Raw genomic sequence first — 19243 nt, 5'->3', positions numbered from 1 at the left:
TCGGGTTCATCCCGTTCGAGCCCCATCAAGGGTGTGAATACTCGGTAGCTCGCCACGTGGGTCTCCAGGTATTTTGAAGTTTGGCAATTGACGATTCACGGTCCTGCAAGGGACCCATATCCTCGGAGTTTTCTGAAAGGTACGATCTGGAGTAGCGTTTCTCAACCTTTTTACCCTTGTGGAACCCTTGAAATAGTTTTCATGTCTCAGGGAACTCCTGCATAAAAATTATTAGATACCATTATTAATATCTAGCTCTTTTATATTTTTATCGTAGTTCACGTGGTAAATATAATATTTTTTTTCGGATACCTGGTTTAAGGAAAAAATGACCCCCTTTTTGTGAAATTTATTGGCAATGAAAAAAAAAACATACTGCTCATTTATGAGACCTCGCACCGAGGTTTTAAATATTCGATAAAAAAAAAAAAATATATATATATATATTTACAGTAGACTAGGCGTAAGTCGTCACCATCGGGACCGAGAAAAAAGTGACGACTTAGAAATGTGACGACTTGCGCATATGCGAACATTCATGATGACTGTGGGGTGAAGGATGAAGTCGCGCGTGGCCTGGACACATAAGTGTGAGAGCCGGCTATTGTACCAAAAGGAAAACACAATCCTCGGGGCATAGGTGGGGGTGAGTTGGTGAGTTGGAAAGTGATCAAGCAAAGATTGAATTCATGAATCAGTTTATCAAAAGTAAAGATAATGAACAACTTTGTAAGACAACTCGTATACCATCAGTGATGGTATGGTGACAAATTACATGACACACAGTCATCGTGGTGATGATTACCACTCAATGCCTATGTGTAAGTGAGTGCGGTAATGTACAAAACAAGCCAATATAAAACCATGATCGGACTTCAACACTAAGCTCGATCGATCCTTTACTTCTTCGCGAAGTAATCCGTTATGTTTGACTGCCTCAAACTCTTGGGCATCTGGTGCATGAGAAAGGATTCAAACCGGTCATTGTATTCCATGCTGTTAGGGTTAGGGGTCCATGTATTCCATGTTTTCTTGGTAGGTTTTAGTTGTAAGCTTACGCTTAGTCGCCATTGTCCTGCCTGCAGTGCGATCAAGCTGTGTACGCAGTTATAAATAGCCTATCACTGGCGGTGTACACCAATGAGCGAGCATCACGATTCCATGAAATCGGACTTCTCATGAGGCAGCAGTTCCGTGTGACGAGTTAGGAGTGGTAATTTACTTGAGTTTCCATTTCGTGGGAATGGACAACATCTGACGACTTAGACGAAGTGACGACTTAGAGATGACGACTTACAGAGGGATGACCCTTTATTCAAAGGGATTTAACATGAGATAAATTCGGGACTTTTTTACACTGCCGACATAGGCGAAGTGACGAGTTACACGCTGCTGACTTACACCTCGTTTACTGTGTATGTGTATATATATATATATATATATATATATATATATATATATATATATATATATATATATACACATTAGACTTATGCGCTATCGCAGCTGTGTCGTACCTCCTATTACTCTTGTTTTGTTTACATTGATGACATCACGAGGTCGTTTCTCGCAAGTTTCTGCGATTCACTGTTCAAACACATGTTTCGAACCACTAAAAAAATCTGATTGAATTGGGCCAATATGCTTGCTTTGTAATTGGGTTGTGCTGCTTGGTCAATTTAAAAACGTTATTTTTGAAAGTGTTTGTCAACCCCGAGTCTGTTTGACAATTTAAAAAAACACCTCATGTAACTTGATAAACAAATAAAGCTGAAGCAATAGAGATATATATATATATATATATATATATATATATATATATATATATATATATATATATATATATATATATATATATATATATATATATATATATATATATATATATATATATATATATATATATATATATATATATATATATATATATATATATGTATATATATATATATATATATATATATATGTATATATATATATATGTATATATATATATATATATATATATATATATATATATGTATGTATATATATATATATATATATTGCGCAAGGAAGCACAGAGAAGATAGATGGACGCCGTGCATGCGTCCCGTACTTGAGTCAGTCACTCAATGACACACAAATCCGCCGCGTACAGGACGTCCACTAACCAGTGAGGGTGGTTTCACACTGGTGCCATATAGACATCGTTAAATACATTCCCTATTGTTGTTATAATTGTAAATGATATAAGAGGTTGAAGCCTCTATTATAATAACCAAGGAGTTTCCAACAATATGCCGTACGTGTATAGTAAAATTACGGATATTAAATCAAACAAAAACTACTCAAAAATACATTAGCCTATTTATTAGTTTCTCGCGGAACCCCTAACGACCTGTTGCGGAACCCCGGTTGAGAAACACTGATCTAGAGTCTGGGTGTTCGGTTGAGTCGACCCTACTGCTCCACCTAGCGGTCGTGCTCGCAGCCGATACCCGGCTCCACAACAATATGACCATTCTCTGTGCAGAGCGAGCTCGACAGCTTGGAGCGAGCATGCGTTCCTCTCAGCGATCTTGCCGTGATGTGGCGATTCATTGCTTTGTAACAAATGAAAACATTTTTTTACTCATTGTAATCAACTTAGTTATTTGGCCTTCCTAACTCTGGAGATGTCCCCACGGAAAACCGTGGTTGAAGAGCACTGGCCAATTGGCTTAAGCACTCAAGCAAATACTCAAACGAAATAGTTGAAGAAACTTTAAAATACAAAACGTTTACTTTTTATTTTGTATCCATGTCGAAGTGACGGGTCGTATAATGAAAGAATATCATACAAAAAGGGGGAAATGTCGTGTAAAATATAATTGCGCATTTTCAGCGGATGAGCCACCGCCTGAAGCATCGCACAACAACGCAGGGCCAAAAATACACAGGCGAGTAAGGCCTGAACTTTGTTCAAGTTGATTGATATATTTAGTATCACCCTGGTGTTGGCTTCATGGTTAGAGTGGTGGGCTTGGGATTGTTGGATCCTGAGTTGAAATCCCACTCGGCTGTTGAATTAATACCAGGTATGGTTGGCTCTGCCTGTCATTCTTCTGAGGTCGGCAAAATGAGTGCCAGCTTGCTGATATCTTGTGTCAGAGTGGTGACCCATCCAGGATTGTGCCCAATAGCCAAGGAGACTCCTGAGGCAGCACCAACGCTCTGCACAGAGTATGGTCCCAATGGATGTCTTTTTCACCAGATTTGCTTTGGATGGATGGATATATTCAGTAAGAGTGTAAATGCAGTACTTTTGCCCTGTATGCCCATGGCTTGGAACCAAACAACCAAGCTCGCCAAGTGACTGAAGCATTCTAACAAAACGGTTGATAAAAAACGGCTGGCTTAGCACACGATTTGCAATCGCCGATCAGTCCAAAAACAACATTAACGCAGAGATGCTCGTAATGTCCAAATTGGACAAATTAACTTTTTTTTTTTGCAGTTGGAACTGCTGCTGAGGTAAATTAAGAAGTTTAAATTTTGAAATTCAGCTCAGATGAAGAGATTCTAGAGGTTATGGCATGTGTGGAAATGAAATAACGCCACAAGTGCGAGCGATTCGTCGGTATGATGATCAGGCATTCGATGATATGATTGATGAAAGTTAATGATATGATTGATTGAAAGTTAATGATATGATGATATGATTGAGAAAGTTTTTAACAACTATTGTTAAAAAAAAACCATTGTGGCCGATTCCAAGTCAAGGCACTGGTGAGGAGGCTAAAAAAATGGTGAATTAAGACCTCAGGAGGGACAGTGAGGTGACCAATGATAACACCGCCTTGATAAAGGATAATTTTAATAAGGCCGTTAATTATCTCCCAAAGGGATGTTTTAATTTGCCACATTGGCATTTATTAGTTTCGAACAAATAGAACCTGTTGCTTCGGGGAGAGAGAGAGAGAGAGAGAGAGAGAGAGAGAGAGAGAGAGAGAGAGAGAGAGAGAGAGAGAGAGAGAGAGAGAGAGAAGGAGAAGGAGAAGGAGAAGGAGAAGGAGAAGGAGAAGGAGAAGGAGAAGGAGAAGGAGAAGGAGAAGGAGAAGGAGAAGGAGAAGGAGAAGGAGAAGGAGAAGGAGAAGGAGAAGGGAAAAAAAATATATATATATAAAGGAAGGCAGATGTACGGTGGAGCTTCAATTCCCATTCCTACTGTTTCATCAACAGAGGTTCACACTTTTTTTCATTAGGTTATCCAATGGGTACCAGCAGAAATGGTTTGGAACTCACGAAAAAAAATTTTGGTCAGTTTCGAGCATGCTCATCTGTTTTCCTGATCGCCACTGAAATCCATTTTGTACCAGTGTTACTATAAATACTGCCCAGAGGTGAACAGTGCCTGGACGTGTCTGGAGGCAAACTCCGCCCAGACATGATCACCGTCCGGAGAGAGGGGAGAGAGAGAAATTTGTGGGAGGGTGCTGCTCTATTCGGTGGGTGTGGAGTGAGGACAGGACAGAGACAGCGAGACAGACAGAATGCTTTGCTTTAAAAAACAAATTAAAAAAACACTGTATTAGTGCTTGGCCAATATCAGCATTTCTTCAGGAATGGGCAGATTGGAGTCAGTGTGATTACTGATTACAGTATGTACTGTATACAACCAAAAAAACCATAAGTAGCCTTCACCCTTGTTTTGTGGTAATTTCAAGAAACAAATTACAAAAACAACATTGCATTGTAGATGTTTCAGGGAGATGTGCATAAACATTAATCTTTATAAACAGCTGCCAATCGTCATGTGACGAGTGGAAAAAATAATTGGCTCTATAATCGAAAAAACACATCAATGTGGCAAACGGCTCAAAAATAGGATGTGAACAAATATATTTTGCTTTGAAACTCACAAAGAGAAACCAGATCATCTTTGTAAATCAGGAACCTCTACCTTGTGCAACTGCCAACTGTACATCCCGATCGGGACACTAACTGTACCGCTATTGACTGTAGGGTGCTCAGAAAGTGGCTGAAGCTCTCAAGCAAGCACTCCAATTAAATGGTTGATAAGCAATGTCTGGCCAGGCTGTGGCTTCATGCCATATAGGATCCCTTTAATTTTACAGCTGGCCTTCACCACACCTGCAGCAGTTAAATGAATTTGTTCAAATAATGACTTTATCCACAAAAGAGTTGCTGTTTAACATCGAGCAACCCTGGAGACATCGCAAAGTTTAATCTCACATGAAATAAACATTGCACATAATCCGCCACGTTGCCTGCTCGTCTGTGCATGTGTCATATGGTACATCAGTTCGTGGTCCACGCAAATGTTATAACTTTATTTTTAAATGTCTTTTTCCCCAGATTTGCTTTGGTTGCCTGTAGAGCACCTCACAAAACCTCCAAAAATATTGACAGATCTGGTAGACCCAATGGATAAACAGTCCTTCTGGGGTACAGGGCATGATGTGAAGCAGTGAATGCATTAAATCGTATAGCTAAATGAAGCTGGTTAATTTTGACACATTCCAAAATCTTTTGTTCACTCAATATCATTCTCCAAACAGGAGAAAAAGATAAGTTTAATGTTTTGGAAATTTCACATTTTCTTGTGTATATATATGGAGAAGGAGGGACCACAGCCTTGCTTGCTGAAAGTAAATGGGTACATCGACTTAGAAGACTTTTTCTTTAAATTATCAGATTTCACTCCAGATTTCGACACTTGTTTAGTCCGGATGATATCTGATCCTCAAAGCCGAAATCGTATTTTGATGATGTACTCTAATTCGTCCGTGAGAGTAGATCATGGAAAATTGCATCATATAATGCATGAAATCCCTCCAATGTCCTATTTTGAAAACTATAGCACTTACAAAAGCGATGTATACAGCGATTTTATAGCTATGATGAACAGGCATTCGTTAATATGAGTGAGGAAAGTGGAAAAAAAAAAACTTTATCGTTAAATTGTTGTGGCCTGTTCCAAGTCAAGGCATGATTGAGAAGGCCAAAAAACAAGGTGGCTTCAGACACCCCTGCGAGATAACCCAAGATACGCCAAAAGACCCAGAGTTCGGTGGTTGAGGATGCACCTGACAAAGAATATAATTAAATAAGGCCGTTAATTATCTTATAAAGGGGTGTTTTACTTCACTCAAGCACCCAATTTTTAGTCACGCACTTCCTCGGAGTTTTCTTAGTATGCATGCAAAGTTTCAGGCTGCTTGGTTTCATGGTTTTGGAGTTATGGAGGAGGCACACTGACACACACACACTGTGACATTTATTAGTATAGACACACACACACACACACACACACACACACACACACACACACACACACACACACACACACACACAAACACACACAACAATTTAAAATCGTCTCCAGGACCTGCTAAATGCTGACCAGCCAATTATTTAACGCATCAGGTAATATTCCACAGATTGTTTTGTTTGACGTATGAACTGGCACATGATTTAAAAATTATTGTGGCCCATGCAAAGTGCCATAGTTTCAAAACTACACACACACACACACACACACACACACACACACACACACACACACACACACACACACACACACACACACACACACACACACACACACACACACACACACACACACACACACACACACACAATTTAAAACTAAATTTTATGCAAAGTTTTCTGTTGGAACAAACACATATTCCATTCCACCATCACCCACAACTTGTACTCCACCGCTCCTCATCTTTCCTCACTCCCCCACCCCCCCCCCCCACACACACAACCGTAACAGTGTGGTCCACCAATATTTGAGGTGTCAAGTGTAAATTTACTGCTCTTTCCATTTGGGTTACTGCTGCATTTCCTGACATTGTATGCCTTACGGGAAACGTTCCTCTTACAGGATATCTCCAGTTCCTCTGTCTCTCACTGGCTATTCTTTCTTCCATTTTGACAGGTCCTCCCCCATCCCTGAGGGGGTGTTACCATGTATGTCAAGAACTACATTCTTCATGGTCCATAATTATCCATGCTAACTCCTCCTCACCCACTGTAATACCTCTGGCTGTGCATTCACCTTGCCAACCACTTAGTTTGTCTGCATAGTGTTCCATGCACCGAATGACGTTGTCTCTCAATATAACTCTATATCCTCGATTGTGGATCAACTCATTATCATTTATTACCTCCACCACCAAAGGGGAAGGAGGTTATGTTTTCACCCCGCTCTATCTGTTTGTGTGCAGGATATCTCAAAAAGTTGTGCACGGATCTGGATGAAATTTGATGGGCAGGTTGAGTGTGTGACAAGGACGAACTGATTTGATTTTGGTAAAGATCTGGATCTGGATCCGACTACTAGAATTTCTAAAGTGATTCTTCACCATTGAGAGATATGGCTAAACCAATATATAACACGATATCTCAAAAAGTTGTGGACAGATTCGGACGAAACTTGGTGGACACGTTCGGTGTGTGGCAAGGACAATTTGATTCGATTTTGATGAGGATCCGAATCCGGATCTGGATACGAGAATTATTTAATTTTTAAAGTGAATCTTCACCATTGAGAGATGGGGCCAAAAACGATATATATATATATATATATATATATATATATATATATATATATATATACATATATATATATATATATATATATATATATATATATATATATATATATATATATATATATATATATATATATATATATATATATATATATATATATATATATATATATAGCATGATATTTCAAAAATGTATTAGGCCCGATATGTTCTCGTGGATCAGGCATTACATGGTGGAGGTATGTGCTCTACCGAGTGCTCTTTCAGTCTCAACTCCTTTTGTCACCTGCGGTGATATCAACTGTCTATATGCCCGCTAGCTGGGTGTCATCTCTGCAGAACCAATCATGGCTTACAGTGAAGGTTCTCTGTCACTCTGGGTCTGACCCAATCTGTAAACTTCCCAACCCACATCTTTGGTAATGGCACATCCTCCTTCCTAGATCTGGTAATGACAAACTTTCCATCAAACCTGTCCTGTGTACCATCTTCCCCTCTTGATCCCTCTGACAGTGTTCTTTTCACGTCTGTCTGGTTATTAGGAGGGAGAGACTGAGACCTTATTGCCACAAAATATGGTTATTTGCACAAGCCAATTGGCAGGGACTTAAAAAAAGGATTGGTCTCCCATATTCACAACATGTGATATTTATTCCATCTGGGAATACTTTCATGAAATCTCCCTCTCTTCCTCTTAGTGGGGTTAAAAACCTTGTGTCTGACACACTCTGTGAATAGCAATATTTGGGCATTATCCACTCGGTTGGGGTCTGAGAAGCAGATTTAGTTGCGTGTGTCAGTTCTCATCCCCCTGCACTGCTCCCCCTCCCTCTTTTATGGGGGAGCATGTGGGTGGGAAGCTTGTCTGACACAACTCGGCTATTTATTATTGAAGAATGTTGATTTTGGTGTCAGATGAAAGTCTATCTGGTCCATAACAATTGTAGAACACATTCACTGTAGGTATACTCACATATATGCCCCCAAGAGAACCCCTCCCTCCACCCCCTCCCTTTGAGGGGGTGATGTTCTTATGATCCCCAGTCCGGCAATAGCTGTCAAGAAACCCTCTGTGTGGACACATGAAATATCTATTTTTCAAGAGAACTGATTAGAATTTGGTGAAAATCCTGTGAATGACAATAGCTCTAAAGGACATCAGATGAATTGGATGTTCGGCCTCAGTGTCATCTTTGTTCATTTTTACATTTTTACCTCTTGGAGAATAATGTGCAGAAGAGCTGCCTCGTCATTGATGGTGGTGGGAGTACTGATTCATGCTCAAAAAAGAAGGAAGGAAGGCCTACCTACACACACAACTAAAACATTGTTATTATTTGATGACAGTTACAGAATAAACAAGTGGTGCCAGGCACAACAAATCCCACCCATTTAAGGCATAAAGTTATTTTGGGGATCAAATTTAAATTTGATATATCCTTAACCTGAATGTTGATTTTAAGGAATATTTTAGTCTTAGTTTGAAGTCAATTAAACCATTTTTCTACAAAGTTATGAGCGAAAAAGATTTTGACCTTTTCGTGACCTGACCTTGACCTTTGACATAATTGAACCAAAAGTTAATGGGGTCATCCGAGGTTCATTACCCACATGTGGATACAATTTGACAGTGTTTGAGCCAGCCGTTTTCCCGTAAAGTTGTATTTTCGTAACCATGTTTTAGTTTTAATGGAAAATTTGTAATTTTGACCGATGGCCATGACCCCCAAAACTTCGGACCCAACCGATCTTCACAAATATGCATTTTTCACTATAGGAATGGGTGGGATTATAAGTGATAAATAGAATAAGGTTCACTATAAGTTTAGTTTGAAGTAAATCAGATCATTTTTGACGAAGTTATTAGCGAAAAACGATTTTGATCTTTTCGTGACCTTGACCTTGACCTTTGATCCAATTGGACCCAAAAGTTAATGGGGTCGTCCAAGATTCATTGCCCACCTGTGGATTAAATTTGATAGTGTTTGCTAAAGCCGTATTGCCGTAAAGTTGCTAACAGACAGACAGACAGACAAACAAACAGACAAACAAACCGGATGAACAAACCCGGAGGGAGGGGGCGGGATAATAATGAAATACATGCTTTACCAAAAATAGAGCACACTAAAAGAATAATTTAATGATATAAATAAACAAACATCCTGCTGTCCCTCCTGCAAAGGACTTGCTTAGCTGGGGGGATGTTATTTCCCCAAGTAGGAGTGAAGCTCCCTGAGACCTTATTGTGGGGAGACCTGTGGGGAAATCCAATCATGATGTTTAAAGCCAATTCTGCCAAATGCTGCATTGGTTTCACCATGACTGCTACACACACACACACACACACACACACACACACACACACACACACACACACACACACACACACACACACACACACACACACACACGCACACACACACACACACACGCATTTAAAGGCCATTTTCCACGCTAAAGCAGGGGTTAGCCTTGCGGGCCCCATGACAATCTTCTCCACTTTACCCTGTTTTGTGCATCTCCCCTTCTTAATCCCCTTGCCCACATTTCCTCTTCCACCACATTTACACAAAGTTTTTCTCGGTCTTCCCCATCCTCTACTTCCGACTACACTCATTTCCAACACTCCTCTCACCCAGTCACTTTCATCCTTCCTCAACACATGACCCAACCATCTCAACCTGTTTCTCTTCACAACCTCCATCACAGACTCTATTCCCATCATCTTCCGCAAGTCATCATTTGTCTTCCTCTCTCTCAACGATACTCCACACATCCACCGAACCATTCGCATTTCCACCCTTTCCAGCCTTTGTTGCTGCTCCATGTTCAGTACCCATGTCTCACTCCATTAAATCATTGTACTCCTCACACATGAAGCATACACCTTTCCCTTCAGCTTCAACGACACTCCCCTCTTTGTCAGCACGCCACTCAGTTCCCGAAACTTCTTCCATGCACATTAAGCTCTAGCAACCGTCGAAGAGTCTGATCCACCTTCTCCATTCAGCATGTCTCCGAGATAGCAAAATGTTTTCACCCCTTCCAGCTTCACACCATCTCCAAGATCCAACTCAACAATTCCTTCATCTGCTGCTCCCTCGATGCACACCTTACACTTGAATGTAGCTGCCACACTGGTTAATGACCCTCTCACCCCACTACATTTTCGATGAACCCATTCAGCACACATTGTACACTGAATGGAGTTCACTCCGACACCCTTCCTGCACACAGCACACGGCCACTTCCCAGTCCTTTCCACCACACCACATGCTTTACCACTTGCCATCACCTTCGTCTTTCCGATATTCACCTTCAAACCTTTTGCCTCCATACATTCCTTCCACTTGTTCATCTTCTCCTTCAGTCCATCCATACTCTCTGCAATCAACACCAGATCATCTGCATACAGCAGCTCCCACGGTAAACCCTCCTTTACCCTCCGAGCCAGCACCTCCATCACAACTACAAATAGAAGTGGACTTAGTACCGACCCCTGGTGCACTCCTACCCTCACCTCAAACTCACCACTGTTCCCATCCTTCATCCTTACAGCTGTGCGTGCTCTCTCGTACATGGCCATCACTACTCTGATCAACCATTCCTCCACTCCTAACTTCCTTAATGCCCATGCCATTACTTCGTGTGGGACCCTATCAAATGCTTTCTCCAGATCAACAAACCCAAAAAACAACTTCTTCCTCTTCTCCATGTACTTCTCCTGCAACTGCCTTACAATAAAAATTGCATCTGTCGTTCCTCTTCCTGGCATAAATCCAAACTGCATTTCGTCAATCTTTATCTTCTTCCTTATCCTCTTCTCCAACACCCTTTCCAATACCTTCATTCCATGCTCCAATAACTTTATTGCTCTATAGGAGCCACAGTCCAGAGGGTCACCTTTCCCCTTGTACAGAGGGACGAGGGTACTCAGTTCCCAATCCACTGGAATGCGGCCTTCTTTCACCACCAGATTACAGATCTCTGTCATTCTCTTCACACCCCAACTTCCCGCTGCCTTCAACATATCTCCCACAACTCCCGTCGGCCCTCCTGCTTTTCTACTCTTTATTGCTCTTATAGCTTCCTCAACTTCCTTCTCAGTTATCTTCTCTGCTGGTCCTAAAACTGGGTTGCTCTCAATGTTGCTATCCCATTCATTTTCTACATTCAACAGCCTTTCCATATATCTCTTCCATCTTCCTTTAATTCCATCTGAGTCCGCAACAATTTGTCCCACTTCATCCTTCAAGCAACTCACCCCCGTCACATCAAATCTCTCTCTCGCTATCTGCTTTGCAATCCTGAATACCGCTCTCTTACCCTCCTCCGAATCCAAGCGTTCTCCAAACATTTTCCTATGGGCCTCCTGCGCCTTTGCAACCTCTTTCTTTGCAGCCTTCTTGGCTTCCTTATAACTTTCATGTGCAGCCTCTTCTTCCACCGTATCCTTTACCTTTTGCCATTCCTTGAACTTCTTCCTCTTCTCTTCAATCGTCTTTCCAACTTCATCATCCCACCACCATGTTTCCGAGTGCCTCGGTGGTCCTTTTGTCCATCCACATACCTCACCAACGGCTCCCAATAGACTAGCTTTCATTGACATCCAACCACTTTCAAGCTCAACCACATCGTCTTCAACCATACTCAGCCTCTCTCTTAATGCTTCCTTCACTGTCGCCTCTTTCAACCTCCACACCTTCATCCTCGGTTGGTACTTCACCCGCCGAATTCTCCGCGCACCTTTCACCCTTATATCGCAGACAACCAGGTGGTGCTGCGAAACAGTCTCCTCCCCTGGGATCACCTTTGTGTCCTGGAGGTTTCCCCTATCTCGCTGACGCACCATCAGGTAGTCAATGGTTGTCGTCAACCCACCTGACGTGTATGTAATAAGCTTATTATTCGCTTTCTGGAATTGAGTATTACAGATCAACAAATCAGTTCCATCAGAAAACTCCAAGATCCTTTCACCTTCTCCATTTCTCACACCATATCCATAACCCCCATGGACTCCCTCAAAACCGTCTGGACTCCTTCCCACATGTCCATTCAAGTCTCCTCCAACCACAACAACTTCCTCATCTTTCACATTTTCCATCAACTTCTCCATCGCACACCAGAACATGTTCTTCTCTTCATCGCTTCGACCGACCTGCGGGGCATATCCCGAGATGACGTTCACCAAGAGATTTCCGATCACAATTCTCACCATCATCAACCTTTCACTCACTCTAGTACCATGACTGCTATAAAAACAAACGAAAAATGGTGCACCCAACCTTCCCTTTTATATACCCTCAGTCATGGTGACCATTGTGAAGGTCATGTTTGAGGTCAATGATCCATGCACCAATGAATTTATCTTGAAAAAGAATTTTTTTTTTTATATGTCACACATAGAGCAGTCAGGTCAGGCCAGGCCAGATTATATCTGTGACATTGTCAGGTTAGGCCAGATTAGATCTGTGACTTGATACAAGTACCATGTAAACCTGTACGAACCTGTTTCATGGTCTGGTTGTCAGTGACTAAACAATCTCCCCCACCAGGTTTCCTACTGAGGAGGGTGTATGATATGGACACACAGCAGGATTAAATACAAAACCTGTCAAAGGGAGGAGGAGTTCCTTGTGAGCCAACAGCCATCCATATCTAGTACCTAACTGTGTCTGTGGATGTCATCTTGCAGTTGGGTTACTGTTTTTTTAGTAGGTTGGTGGCAGGATTTGCACTCCGGCCACCATAAAACCCTTCACTCTGCAAAATGCAAAGAAAATTGAAAACCCACTCTGTGGGAGTATGTTCTGTGCAGCTGCTCACCGCAGGACAGGTTACCGGATGAAGGGATTGGGGCAAAGCCTTTGGAACCCCCACTCTTCGATGATCGGAGGAAAACCACTGGATAACCTTCCCAGGTTAGACTGCGATAGTGTGTGTTGGGGTGGTGCTGAGGTGTCGTCCACCAGACGGGGGTCTGCTTGGGTTAACCTGAGGCGGTCCCTTCGGGTGGGTGCCTGAAATGTCCTGTGCCGAAGAGAGGATGATCACCTGTCTCATCATCTGCACTCAAGCATTTGAACATCGGTATTGCAGCATTCTCCGAAGTTCGGATACCGGATAGTGGAGAGATCATAGCAGGTGGTTACACCTACCATTGGTCTGGTCACTGATGGTTACAATGCCCAAGGAGTTGCTGTAGCCGTGTCCAATAAGCTGACTCCAATGATAATTGAGGTAACACTGGTCAATGAGCGTATTATGAGACAAAGGATTTGTCGCTCCTTGGGTGTCATTTCCCTGGTCTCTGTATATGTTCTGACTGAGGCGAGTGATCTCACCATGAAGGACGCATTCTATACCGCACTCGAGTCTGTGGTTGATCAGTGCCCCAGGCGAGATACTCTTCCAGTCTTGGGGGATTTCAATACATGAATTGGAACTGATATTGATGGTTATGAGACATGTGTTGGTCCCCATAGGTCTGGAACTGTGAAGCAGAATAGTACCAAGTTCCTTGACTTTGCAAGAAGTCATAGACTTAGCGTGGCTGGTTCAATGTTTCAGCACGCACAGGCTCATCGCTGGACTTGGTATTCCAACGCTGTTGGTGCGGTAAAGGAGATTGACCATGTGCTCCTTGATGGTCGCTGGAGGATGATCCAGAACTGCAGGGTCTACCAGGGTGCTCAGTTCCTCAATACCATCCACAGGCTTGTGGTCGCAACTCTGAAGTTGTAGCTTAAATCTGTGAGAATGGTACCATCCCAGCCTTGGTTGGATGTTAGCAAGCTCAAGGATGACAGGGTAGCTGAGGAGTTTGCGAACAGGCTGAGTGGGGATTTTGGGAGTCTGGGTGCTTTGGGGAATCCTGAAGAGTTGTGGAGTGCCTTCAAGACCACTGTCCTTGATGTTGTTGGTTGATGTCTTAGAACTCACTGTCGGACGAAGAAGAATTTTGTCTCTCAAGGGACACTGGATACCATTGACCAGAGTCGCAGGGTGAAGCTTAATGGCAGAGCTGAACTGTTCAGGGAGTTGAGGCGTAAAACTGTACGTGTGCTGAGGATGGACAAGGAGGCCTGGTGGGCGAGGAATCTGCGAGGGGGTAGAGCATCACCTGTGGTCAAGTGATTCGCATCCTGCTTACAGAGGAATTCACGCATTGCGTTCCTCCAAGCCTGTTACTTGGTGTACTGCAGTTAGAGTGGAGGGTGGTGGGCTCTTGACAGAGGAGTCCGAAGTGAAGGCCCGCTGGGTCGGTTACTTTGAGGGGCTGTGCCAGGCTGATCCACCAGCTGTTGAGTTGGATGTCCGGGTTGTTACTATTCCAATTGCTGACCCTCCAATCAACTGTGATCCACCTTTATTTGTAGAAACACCTTCATTTGGAAACACAGGTTGCAGTGAACCAGTTGAAATGGGGTAAAGCTCCTGGAATCTGTGGCATCCATGCTGAACTTCTCGAGGCTGGTGGAAATGCTGTACTCATGTCATTGCATGCAGTTCTGTGCTTCGCCTGGAACACAGGCATCATCCCAACTGACTGCAAGAGGGGCCTTGTTGTCCCTATCTGGAAAGGGAAGGGTGATCGCAGGACTGCAACAACTACCGAGGGGTGACGCTGTTCTTAGTGCCGGGCAAGGTCTTTGCTCGGATAGTTCTTGATCGGGTTCGCCACCATCTGCTTGAGCACTCACACCCAAAGCAGTCAGGCTTTACACCAAAGAGGTCAATGATTGACCGTATGCTTGCCCTTCTGGTCCTCACCAAACGCAGACAAGAGTTTTGGCAGGGGCTGCTTGCAGCCAGTGTTGATCTCTACAAAGCGTTCAATACAGTGAATTGGGATGCCCTCTGGAGGATTCTTGGTCGTCGTGGTGTGCTCCTAAAACTAGTCAATCTGATGTCTGAACTATACTCTTGTTCTGATTGTGCTGTGAGATGTGGTGATACCATCTCCAACTTATTTCCAGTTGTTATTGGAGTTCGTCAGGGGGGGTGTGCATTGGCTCCCACACTTTTCAGCATTTGTATGGATTGGATTCTGGGGAGGATGTCAGAGAGATCAATCTGTGGCACATTGTTTGGGAATATCAAGATCTTGGACCTCAATTTTGCAGATCATGCAATCATTACGGGTTTCCTTTTGAAAATTAGATCCAGGCTTTCAATGATGTCTTGGATGCTGCTCTCCTGTCTGTACCTGTTTGTGGCGAGGATGCTGAGGTCACGGAGAGATTCACTTACCTTGGCAGTGATATTCATGTCTCTGCTGACTGCGAGCCAGAGGTCAACAGACATCTGGGTCGCGCCTGGGGAGTCATGGATTCACTGGAGCATTTTGGGTATGGCGCTGCCGGTACCTGTGCAGGAAGACGAAAGTCTGAGTCTTCAGGTCCTTGGTGCTTCCAGTCTTGGTCTATGGATGTGAGACTTGGACTCTGTCCAGGGATCTGAGATGGAGACTTGATTCCTTTGGTGCCAGGTCTCTTCGGAGAAACCTTGTCTATCGCTGGTCGGACTTTGTGTCCAACAAGCGGTTGCAGAGAGAGACTCAAATGAGATTTGTTACTTGCATAGTCCGTGAGCATCAGCTGTGGCTGCATGGACATGTGGCTCCTTTTCCTGATACTGATCTTGCTCACCGGATTCTCAGTAAGGGAATCTCATGAGTGGAGGCCAATGGGCCGACCACATGCCTCGTAGTTGCAGCAGGTTGATCAGCATCTCAAGGAGATGGAGATGGGCCAGGCATCTGCCTGGGGGTTGGCCAGATGGAGGCCCCTGGAGGACCGGAGGACCGACGCACTGCTCTGGCGCATGCTCCCATACCTGACCTGACCTGTCACACATATGGTCTCTTGACAGCTGTTGCCAGACTGGGGATCACGAGAACATTCCCCATCTCCCCCCTCCCCTCGACAGTCAGGGAGGGGTTGTAGGTGGGGTTTCATGAGGGCATATGTTATTTTTATACATTTTATATGTGTATGTGCAGTATTTATAGAGTCTACACCCCATTTCACAATTTTCACCTTTTCTTGCATTGTAGCCTGGAATGAAATTGCATTAAATCAGACTTCTTCCACCTTTATTTACACATCGTAACCCACAACTTCGAATTGAAAAACAAATTCTACAAATTTCAGAAAATTAATTAAAAATACAAAACTAGAATATCTTGGTTGGATAAGTGTCCACCCCCCTTATAACAGCAATTGTAAATTAGTTCATGTGCAACTAATCACCTTGAAAATCGCACATCAAGTTAATTGGCCTCCACCTGTGTTAAATTGTAGTGATTCTGATTGTTTCAGAATAAAATCAGCTGCTCCTGTAGGTTTCCTCTGCTGTGTAGTACATTTCACAGCAAAGACTCAACCATGAGCACCAAGTAGCTTTCAAAAGACTTCTGGGATAAAGTTGTGGAAAGGCACAGATCAGGGGATGGGTATAAAAATATTTTGAAGGCCTTGAATATCCTTTGGAGCACAGTCAAGGCAATCATTAAAAGGTGAAAGGCATATGGTACCACTAAGACCCTGCCGAGATCAGGCCATCCCTCCAAACTGGATGACCAAGCAAGGAGTGGACTCATCAGCAGGCCACCAAGAGGTAAATGGCAATTTTGAAAGAGCGACATGCCTTTACGGCAAAGACTGGTCACTGTGTGCATGTGACAACAATATCCCAAGCACTCCACAAGTCTGGCCTGTATGGTGGGGTGGCAAGAAGGAAGCCATTACTCAAAAAAGCCCACATTGAGTCCCATTTGAGGTATGCAAAAAAAAAACTGGAATTTCTGAAGCCATGTCGCAAAGAGTTTTGTGGTCTGACGAAACCAAGATGGAACTTTTTGGCTAAGATGCAAAACGTTGCGTTTGGCGCAAACCCAACACACCATACCACCCAAAGAACACCATCCATACTGTGAAGCATGGTGGTGGCAGCATCACGTGATGGGGATGTTTCTCATCATCAGGGACTGGGGCACTTGTCAGGCTTGAAGGGAAAATGGATGGTGCAATATACAGAAGAATCCTGGAGGAAAACCTGCTGCCTTCTTCAAAAAAGCTGAAATTGGGACTGAAGTTCACCTTTCAGCATGAAAACAGCCCAAAGCACACAGCCAATGCTACACTGTAGTGGCTCAAGAACAAAAAGGTAAATGTCATTGAGTGGCCACATCGGAGTCCTGACCTAAATGCAATCCAATATCTATTGCATGACTTGAAGATTGCTGTCCATCAACGCTCCCTCTGCAACTTCACTGAGCTTGAACAGTTTTGTACAGAAGAATGAGCAAATATTATCTAATCAAGGTGTGCAAAGTTGATGGAGACCTATCTCAACAGACTCGCAGCTGTAATTCCTGTCAAAGGTGCTTCCATCAAGTATTAACTCAGGAGGGTGGACACTTATCCAACCAAGATATTCTCGTTTTATATTTTTTATTAATTTTCTGAAATTTGTAGAATTTGTTTTTCACTTGGAAGTTGTGGGTTCCAATGTGTAAATAAGGTGCAAAAAGTCTGATTAAATGCAATGTAATTCCAGGCTATAAGGAAACGAAAAGTGAAAATTTTGAAAGTGGGTGTAGACTTTCTAACGGTACTGCACCTGAAGTGTGAATGTGTTCTACAATTGTTGTGGACCAGGTTGACTTTCATCTGACACCAAAATCAACATTCTTCAATGATAAATAGCCAAGTTGTGTCAGACAGGCTTGCCACTCACATTCTCCCCCCCTTCAAGGGGGGTGAAGGAGCAGTGCAGGGGGATGAGAATTGGCACACACAACTAATCCTGCTCCTCAGACCCCAAACTAGAAGAAAATGCCCAAATATTGCTTTTCACAGTGTCAGACAATTTCATACTTTACCTATAGTTCACACCCTACTATCTGTCCCTCTCTTACTCTGTCCCTCTCTTACTCTTTTTCATCTGTGGCTATCCTCTCCATCTCGGCTCTAATACACTGAATTCTGTGGGGAGGCTGTTTTGGTCAAGCAGCTTGCTTTGTTAACATGGAAGGCTATCCGGACTGAAGGCAACTTGAGGTCGCTCAAGGTTCACAAAAAGTGTTTGTATCCATACGCAAGTCAGAAAATATCCTGCCAATTGCAAAACTGAACTTTCCAGCCAGTCCATTAAAATTGTGTGACACCATGTCAAGTCTGGTTCAGGTGTATGATCCTCATCCATCCCCTCTTCCACTGAAATAGCATCACTGCTGACACTGCTTGACAGAAGCTTTCTTGACTTGGTGTTTCCCTCCAAATCTTGTGGATTTGGAGGGAAACACATCTGCTTTTCCTCCTCATTCCAAATGGTTACTGGACTCTCTCTGTGTCTTTCTTTCCTGAGAAAGTCGATAATATAATGTGCAGCCTTGACCATTTCAATAATACGCCCAGCTGGCATCAGTATTTGTGTTCTCAAATCCTGCTCTGCTGTTCTTGCTTCTCTTTGTGCACTCTTCAGCTTGTCCTTGTTCTCCTATGGCCTTATCCCATCTGCAAGGCTGTCGGCAAACAACACTCCCATCCACAAGACAGGTGTAAAAACAGATCTCAACAACAGACCAGTAAGCTTACTTCCAGTTGAAAGCAAAGTCTTGGAATCCATCATTTCTGATGATATCGTGTTACCTCTTTTTAAACAGCCTGATCTCTTAACTATCAGTTTGG

General features: G+C 43.0%; 1 protein-coding gene across 5 annotated transcripts in view; it reads left to right on the top strand.

Annotated features, from left to right (window-relative positions):
- LOC147018242 (kinase suppressor of Ras 2-like) overlaps positions 1–19243 on the top strand; it is an 86450-nt gene that overhangs the window by 38618 nt on the left and 28589 nt on the right. Inside the window, exon 1 of one of the 5 annotated variants that reach the window (XM_085897757.1) lies at positions 7284–7305. The exons of the other annotated variants lie outside the window; for them this stretch is intronic. The gene's annotated coding sequence lies outside the window, so the exon portion shown is untranslated. Of the gene's footprint in view, positions 1–7283; positions 7306–19243 lie in introns of those variants that run through there. 5 annotated transcript variants of the gene reach the window in all.

Source organism: Eptatretus burgeri, chromosome 10 (assembly GCF_056783735.1).
Source record: "Eptatretus burgeri isolate ZD-2024b chromosome 10, Ebu_testis_v1, whole genome shotgun sequence".
Lineage (NCBI taxonomy): Eukaryota > Metazoa > Chordata > Myxini > Myxiniformes > Myxinidae > Eptatretus > Eptatretus burgeri.
This window is presented reverse-complemented; position numbering and strand designations above follow the sequence as displayed.